The sequence below is a fragment of the Mirounga leonina genome, unplaced genomic scaffold (assembly GCF_011800145.1).
Source record: "Mirounga leonina isolate KUSES-001 unplaced genomic scaffold, KU_Mleo_1.0 Mir_101664, whole genome shotgun sequence".
Lineage (NCBI taxonomy): Eukaryota > Metazoa > Chordata > Mammalia > Carnivora > Phocidae > Mirounga > Mirounga leonina.
This window is the reverse complement of record NW_023270175.1, coordinates 10,142,212-10,148,256: the sequence shown is the minus strand read 5'-3', so window position 1 is coordinate 10,148,256 and position 6,045 is coordinate 10,142,212. Positions and strand designations below refer to the sequence as shown.

The 6,045-nt window shown below is 41.5% G+C and overlaps 1 non-coding gene across 1 annotated transcript; it reads right to left on the bottom strand.

Annotated features, from left to right (window-relative positions):
• Window positions 1-3,163: 3,163 nt before the first annotated feature.
• On the bottom strand, window positions 3,164-3,269 carry LOC118013704. Its single transcript, XR_004680098.1, has one exon. It is a non-coding gene; the product is annotated as a U6 spliceosomal RNA (small nuclear RNA).
• Window positions 3,270-6,045: the final 2,776 nt, after the last annotated feature.

Here is a 6,045-nt window from a genome sequence, read left to right as displayed (position 1 = left end):
TGGGATTAGTGCTCGTATTTCTTTTTTTTTTTTCCTTTTTAAGATTTTATTTTTTTGAGAGAACGAGACAGACAGAGATAGTGAGAGAGAGCACAAGCAGGGCGAGAGGCAGAGGGAGAGGGAGAAGCCGACTCCCCGCTGAGCAGGGAGCCCAATGCGGGGCTCGATCCCAGGACCCCGGGATCACGACCTGAGCCGAAGGCAGATGCTTAACATAATGAGCCACCCAGGCGCCTGGGATTAGTGTCCTATAAAAAGAGACCCCCACAGAGCTCCCTAGCCCCTTCTTCCATACAGTGAGAAGTCGGCCACCCAGGAGAGGGCCCTCACCCACCCATGCTGACTGGCACCTTGATCTTGGACTTCCAGCCCGCAAAACTGTGAGCAACAAATTTCTGTTGTTTATGAGCCACTCAGTCTGTGGTATTTGGTTATAGCAGCCCAAATGGTGTCCGGACACAGAGCACCTCCCCTCCATTTCCTTGCCGATTTCTAGAATGAATGGGCTCCCTCTGCTTCCCCTTCCTTTGCCACTCGTTCCTTAGCTGCCTGCCGCCTGGACTCTCATCCCTGCTCCGTAGTCTGGCCTGCAAGGGTTCACCATATTCAGTAACCATTCCCCAGTCCTCACTGTCTGGCTTTGCATCGTTTCTTGTTCTCTCCCTCTTGACTCTCTTCTCCATTAAAGGGTCCTATGAAAAAAGAAAAGAAAAAGACTGGGGCGGCCTGCTCCCTGTGATATGAGAGGGTGGGGCCCTGGGGCCAATGTCCTGCTTTGCCAGTCCCTGTTTGCAGACCAGTTTCCTGTCCTGACCTCTGGCTGCTCACAACCTAATCTGTGTTTCGTAGCTGGATGTTCTGCTGTGTCTTTAAGCCGAACATGCCAGAAATATAGCTCCTTATCTTCGACAAAGCCAGCTTCCCTAGCTTCTCGTTTTCTGTCAATAGCATCATCACCAGGCATGAAACCTGAGTCATCTTTGACTCCTTTCTTGACTTCACACCCACACTCACCTAGTCTTGTTGATTCTTTAAAAAGAAGAAAAGGGTTTGAATTTATGAAATATTTCAAAACACATAGAAAGGAACAGAACATAAACACCTGTTTAAGCACGGCTCAGACATGACAAATCCTAATATTTTGCCACATGGGCTTCAAATAAAAAGAGACAAAACAGATGAACACAGGGGAAGAGAAGGAAAAATAAAATAACAACTTTAAATCTTTAAAATCTTTGTTCCACGGGGCACCTGGCTGGCTCCAGTCGGAAGAGCATGTGACTCTTGATCTCGGGGTTGTGAGTTCGAGCCCCGCGTTGGGTGTAGAGATGACTTAAAGAAATAAACTTAAAATAAATAAAATTTTTGTTCCAGTTTTTTTTTTTAATAAAGATTTTGTTTCTTTAAGTCATCTCTACACCCAACGCAGGGCTCGAACCTGCAACTCCGAGATCAAGAGTCACATGCTCCTCCGACTGAGTCAGCCAGGCGCCCTGTTCCAGTTTTATTGAGCTATAATTGACATACATCTCTGTACAAATTTAGGGTATAGGGCACAATGACTGGAGGTATCTATATTGCAAAACGATTACCACAATAAGTTTAATTAACATCCATCTCGTCATATAGTTACAAAAAAATTTCAGAGTTTCTCAAGAAATAAAACATTGTTAATATATTTGAAATGTCCTCTCTCGCTTTCCTCAGTCCTATTCTCCACTCCCTTAGAAGTAACCACTATCTAAATTCTGTATACAACCTCCGTGCAAGCTTTGATACTCTTACTATATATGCATTTATCTATTAACAATATATAGTATTGTTTTGTGTATTTAAAAATTTTACAGAAATGTTATATTGTCCCCAACATCCTACAAATTGCTTTTGTAATTCAACATAATGATTTTAAAAAAATTTTCAATTTAAATTCAATTTCGTTAACATATAGTGTATTATTAGTTTCAAGGGTAGAATTTAGTTATTTTTCACATAACACTCAGTGCTCATTCCATCAAGTGCCCTCCTTACTGCCCGTCACCCCATCCCCCTACCTACCTCCCCTCCAGCAACCTTCAATTTGTTTCCTATATTTAAGAATCTCTTATGGTTTGCCTCCCTCTCTGTTGTTATTTTATTTTTCCTTCTCTTCCCCTGTGTTCATCTGTTTTGTCTCTTTTTATTTTTTATTTTTAGAGATTTTATTTATTTATTTGAGAGAGAGAGAGCATACACGTGGGGTTGGGGGGGCAGAGGGAGAGGGAGAAGCAGACTTCCTGCTGAGCAGGGAGCCCAACGTGGGGCTTGATCCCAGGATCCTGAGATCATGACCTGAGCCGAAGGCAGATGCTTAACGACTGAGCCACCCAGGCATCCCTCATCTCTTTTGTTTCTTAAATTGCACATATGACTGAAATCATATGGTATTTGTCTTTCTCTGACTTATTTCGTTAGCGTAATACCCTCTAGTTCCATCCATGTTGTTGCAAATGGCAAGATTTCATTCTTTTCAATGGCTGAGTAATATTCCATTGTATACACATACCACATCTTCTTTATCCATTCATCTGTCGATGGACATCTGGGACCCCAATGTTTATAGCAGCAATGTCCACAATAGCCAAAATATGGAAAGAGCCCAAATGTCCATCAGTGTAATGATTTTGAGTATTATTCATATTAATACATGCATATCTAGCTCATTCCTTTGAGCTGTTATAAGTGATTCCATTGTATGAATATGCTACAATTTATTTACCCATTCTCCTACTGACACACAGATTTGTTCTAATTTTTCACCATCACCACTGATACCAGAATGACCTTTTTTTAAAAATATGGAACGCCGGGCGCCTGGCTGGCTCAGTCAGTGAAGCATGCAACTCTTAATCTGGGGAATGTGAGTTCGAGCCCCACATTGGGTGCAGAGATTACTTAAAAATAAAATCTTTAGGGGCACCTGGGTGGCTTAGTAGATTAAGCGTCTGCCTTCAGCTTAGGTCATGCTCTTGGGGTTCTGAGATTGAGCCCCACGTCGGGCTCCCTGCTCATCAGGGAGTCTGCTTCTCCTTCTCCCTCTGCCCCTCCTCCCGCTCATGCTCTCTCTCACTCTCAAATAAATAAATAATCTTTAAACAAAAAAAATTAAAAACAAAATTGTTAAAAATAAAATATGGAATGCTTCACGAATTTACGTATCATCCTTGCATGGGGCCATGCTAATCTTCTCTGTATCGTTCCAATTTCAGTGTATGTGCTGCCGAAGTGAGCAGTGGAATGACCATCCTATACATGTTTCCTTGTGCACCTATGTAAGAGTTTTTCTGGAGTTTGTATAGCCAGGATCATCCTCACATTTCCTGTGAACTAGCAATTTATGAAAATTCCCTTTTCTCCTCATCCTCATGACTGTTATTATGAGACTTCCTTCTAAAAACATTCACATTCTATTCTCGTATGTAAGTATTTCATTATTCTGGGGATTATTTTTGTCCATGGTGTGTGGTAGTTATCTATCAATGTCTTCCATTTGGACAACCAATTTTTCCAGAACCATTTAATCAATAGCCCATCCTCTCTCCTCTTATTTATAAAGTCACCTCAGTCATGTAGCAAGTTTCCATATATGAGTGTGTCTGTCCTGGCTTCTCCGTTCCATGCCATTGAAACTCTTACCCATCCCTGGGCCAGTGCCACGATGTCTTCATTGCTATATCTTTATAATAAGTCATCATACCTGGTAAGGAAAATTCACTCTTCTTGTTCTTCAGAATGTGTGAATTATTGACTCTTTTCTCTTCCATACAATTTGGAGGACCAACTTATCAAATTTCATGTGCGTGCACACACACACACAATCACACACACACCTGCAGGGATTTTTATTGGAATTGTATTAACTTTATAGATCATTTGGGAGAGAATTGATCTCTTTATGATACTGTGTCTTCCCATCATTGAACATTGTGTACCTCTCTCTTTAGTAAAGTCATCTTCTAATTTTCACTAGAAATGTTCTACGTATCTTTTGTTAAATTTGCTTAACAAAAAGCTAGTTATAGCTTTTGTCCTATTATGAGTATGTTTTTTCTATTTTATTTTTTGATTAGTCATTCTTAATATATAGAATCCTCTTAAATTTATGTATATATTTATATATATATATATATTTTTTTTTTCTTAAATAAGCTCTAAGCCCAACATGGGGCTTGAACTCATGACCCTGAGATCAAGAGTCACACACTCCACCGACCGACTGAGCCAGCAGGCACCCCCACTGGTTAACTATTTAGAAAAAAAGTCTATTTATCATCACCCCACTTTATGCACATTAAAGGGTAAAAGTAAATAAGTAAAACCATAAAAATCCAGAAGACAGGGGAGCCTGGGTGGCTCAGTCGTTAAGCGTCTGCCTTCGGCTCAGGTCATGGTTCCAGGTCCTGGGATCGAGCCCCGCATCGGGCTCCCTGCTCGGCGGGGAGCCTGCTTCTTCCTCTCCCACTCCCCCTTCTTGTGTTCCCTCTCTTGCTCTGTCTCTCTCTGTCAAATAAATAAATAAAATCTTTAAAAAAAAAAAATCCAGAAGACAGTCTAAGTGAATATTTATCTGATCTTTAGAAGGGGAAAACTGTTCTATGTATGGGGGCGGGGAAGCAAGAGATTGATCATGTAAACCTCTGTAAATAAAAGGATCATGAATTAAAAGATTAACAATAAGCCAAGCACAGGAATAATGTACTTATTGCATGAAGAGCTGATGCTGTGTCTGATAAGGAACACAGAGAGACCCCAACAGAGAAATGACGAGCGCAAGCCTGATCTGTTCGCGAAGGGGGAGATAAAAATAATGAAGGATTGAGAGGTTGTTTGGCCCCACTAAAAATCCCAGAAAGGTAAATTAAAACAATAATTAAATGTCATTTCTTGCCTGTCAAATTAGCAAACATATTTTTGAAGTGAGACTGTCGGTGAGTTAGAAACTCCTATTCAGGGCGCCTGGGTGGCTCAGATGGTTAAGCGTCTGCCTTCGGCTCAGGTCATGATCTCAGGGTCCTGGGATCGAGTCCCGCATCGGGCTCCCTGCTCCGTGGGAGCCTGCTTCTCCCTCTGCCTCTCTCTCTGTCTCTCATGAATAAATAAATAAAATCTTTAAAAAAAAAAAAAGAAAGAAACTCCTATTCATTGTCGGCACTTCTTTTTAGTAAAGCAACGTGGTTGTCTGAAATACTCATTCACGGCTGCCCGTCACCTTTTGAACAGCATTTCTGTTAGGGTTGCCAGATTTAGCAAATACAAATATAGGACACCTGGTTAACTTTGAACTTCAGATAAACAACAAATAATTTTTAAGTGCAATTATGTCCCATATATGTTTGGGATAGGCTTATATTAAATATTATTCATTGTTTATCTGAAATTTGAACTTAACCAGGTATCCTGTATTTTATCTGGCAACCTCAATTTTTATATTTGTGGAAATTCCAAGTTTATAAGCCCTGTGTCAGATTCTCAGTGTCTCTCGCTGCTAGCCTGCAAGCAGGTGACCTCAGCTTTGCTTTCAGGAGACTTAGATTTGACGGTGAGGGTGGTAATTAAACCAGGCTCTCCATGGAGCTTTTCTTTTTGCTGACATGGATGATGAAAGGAGAGATTCAGCTTTTTTCTGGGGCTGGCGACGGTGTAGGGCAGTGAGGTTTTTTATAGTGAGGTTCAAAGCCACCGTATATGTACAACTCTAGGATGTGCCATTTACTTAGGCTATGATCCTTTGCATCAAGCTTGTTCGGTGACCTGGTTTGGGGCATCGTTTCTGGCAGTTTAGACTTGATTATCCAGTCCTGCCAACAATTCTGTGAAAAACTCAATATCCTTTAGAAACTCCTTTTCTGCTTAACCTTCCAGAGTCAGCATCTACTGCTCTTGATTAAGAATCTTGACTGAGGGCGCCTGGGTGGCTCAGTCGTTGGGCGTCTGCCTTCGGCTCAGGTCATGATCCCGGAGTCCCGGGATCGAGTCCCACATCGGGCTCCCTGCTCGGCGGAAAGCCTG